This window comes from Octopus bimaculoides, chromosome 15, assembly GCF_001194135.2.
Source record: "Octopus bimaculoides isolate UCB-OBI-ISO-001 chromosome 15, ASM119413v2, whole genome shotgun sequence".
Classification (NCBI taxonomy): Eukaryota; Metazoa; Mollusca; class Cephalopoda; order Octopoda; family Octopodidae; genus Octopus; species Octopus bimaculoides.
The window spans coordinates 33,770,893-33,773,580 of NC_068995.1; the positions used below are offsets into that span (position 1 = coordinate 33,770,893).

At 33.3% G+C, this 2,688-nt stretch overlaps 1 non-coding gene across 1 annotated transcript; it reads right to left on the reverse strand.

Moving 5' to 3' along the window:
* Positions 1–181: 181 nt before the first annotated feature.
* Trnap-ugg (transfer RNA proline (anticodon UGG)) lies at positions 182–253 on the reverse strand. The gene has a single exon. It is a non-coding gene; the product is annotated as a tRNA-Pro (tRNA).
* Positions 254–2,688: the final 2,435 nt, after the last annotated feature.

Sequence of the window (2,688 nt, forward strand, 5' to 3'; positions counted from 1 at the left end):
AAAGAAATGAAATACGTTTTCTTCTTTTACAAACTTTGAACCACCACCAGGATATCTTGAAATAAATAAAAAATGTCGTTCAGAAACAGAAATGAAAATACTTTCGAACACTCATACACTACCACAATGGAGAACATAAATGTCAAAATATTCAGAAAAAATGCATTTAAAAATAATGCTGGGGCTCGTCCGGGATTCGAACCCGGGACCTCTCGCACCCAAAGCGAGAATCATACCCCTAGACCAACGAGCCACAAGCGAAAGCGGTTGTTTAGAAATAATATTTAAAATAATATAAAAGCTAGTTTGATTGGCTGTATTGTGCTTGCTCATGACAAATAGATTTTCGACGTCTTATTTACGACTTGAATTGAATGGCTCATTTGTTGGCAGATAGTGACTTATGTAAAAAAGGTGGACAGTAGTAAACGATATTTTAACGTAATCTTTGAATATGAATGACTTTCGTCATCCACTCCTTAAATGAGGTCAATAAAACAAGTCTCAAATACAACTAGACCTATTCTTAAAGGCTGATTTTGTGACGAAGGGAAACTATTAAAATGAGGATTACCGTTTCTGTTTCTTTACCATGGTCGCATTGTTAATAGATGTACTTCGTGATTCATTGGTACATTCTTTAATGTTTGCTAATTCTATTAGATATGCTTTATTTTAAGTTAAAAAGAAAGAAAAAACGGTGATTTCGTTTGAAGGACATGGATCAGTGCCCTAAATTAATTTGTCTTACTTTTCCTTGAATATGAACAAGACGTTGCTAATGGATACAAACCACCTCCATCAATTATTATTTACTTCTTGATTAAGAAACTTTTTGTGTGATCATTTTATGTTCATACATTGAGAAACGGTCGACTTATTTCGTGTTTGTATATTGTTGATGTTGCTAGGAGAGTGTGGTTAAAAGATTTGGCTGCTATTTCTAGCAGGTCAAGGGATCTAAGCGCCCCCATGAAAGAAGTTATTCAATTGATATATTTAAGGAAGTAGAAATATATTTTTAAAAAAACGTTTAAATAGGTAGATTTCTTCCAACAACTTGAATTTTTTCAGATTTTCACCAGATTTTTAAGAAATGTAGTTTGTATGCTGATGACGAAAAGTAGTTACAAGCATTTAAAGTTATTTAATTTTAGCCAATCGGAAGCCTCTGAACTGGTGAAAATTTGGGATAATTCAAGTATTGGAAGAAATTTAACAAGACGGAGATATATATTTTTTTAATATATTAAATAAGAAAATGTGTTAATTTATTTTTCAGAGGTTATTGTGAATTACAACATTGATTTACTTGTTCGGCACCAGTCGGAATTGTTTGGAGAATATTTTAGTGTTAAAAAGAAATAGTATTCACCTCTATAATTATTTTTTCTTTTTTTGCGCCTTAACTGAACAATTGATATATTCCAATAAAACGTGATTAATAAATAAAAATTTCTTCAAAAATAAGTGATGAATTTTCCTCACGGACGTAGGGTAAATAGATATTTGATTTCGAGATAAACACGAGCCAATTAACGTGGTCACTCGATCAGCAAGAAGTAACAGCCAAATTCTCTCAATACATTTCACTTTCTTGGTAAGGGTTATATTAGATGTTGGGTTAGCATGCAATTTAACATCGTAAAGTGGTGAAAGTAAATTGTCCTTATAAATGAAAGTATATTGCGATAAAACCCGAAAGTGACGACAATGAAATCCTGTAATTACAAGTAAACACTATGTGACATACTTATATATTCAATACATAACGTACGTCGCAGAAAGTACATGACAATTGAAAGTATTTGTTTGGCAACTTCCGTAAAAAAAATTTAATTGTTTTTCAGCTGAATCGCTTGTTTGTGTATTTTTTTATGTATGTATGCGCTTATGTGTGCGTATGTATGCATATAAGTACATGTATGTTTATGTGCATGTATATATATTTGTGTATGTATGTGTATACTTGTGCATGCATATACATACACAAATGTACTTACATGCACATAAAACACATATACTTACACACACAAAAAATGCATAAACAAGCGATTCAGCTGAAAAAAAGAATTGAAATTAAAATTTTTACGGAAATTGTCGAATACTTTCAATTTTGATGTTTTCTTCGAAAACAATCACATTTATGGGAAATCGTTGATGCACGAAAGGATATTCGCGAATAATTTTTCACGATCTCTAAATTTGTTTCGCCTTACATATTTATGAAGATATGATGTGAATAAATGATCGTTAGTCCCACATTGTAACCTAAGTTTCTTCTTAGTGTACAGGTGTCTCTATGGTTACATAACATGTTTTATGAAATTTTGGTATATTACCGTCGTCATTGGTTTCTATCGCATCTACTTTCATTTTTCAAGGACGATTTACTTCCACTATATTATATCGGTAAACTGCATGCTAGCATTTTTGTACTTGAGGTACAAAAGACGGGATGATTACGGGTAGAACTAATTTGCTTATAGGTGCAGTCGATAAGGGACGATTTGGCGGTACTACTAAAGCAGAGCGGACCCGAACGCGCAGTCGCGCGTCCGCGCTAGCTAGTCTTGAGTGGTCGATCCTAACCCTAACCCTATCCCTAACCCTGTCCCTAACCTTATCCCTAACCCTAACCCGCGTGTGCAAATGAATACGTGTTTAGGGTTAGGGTTAGGGTTAGGA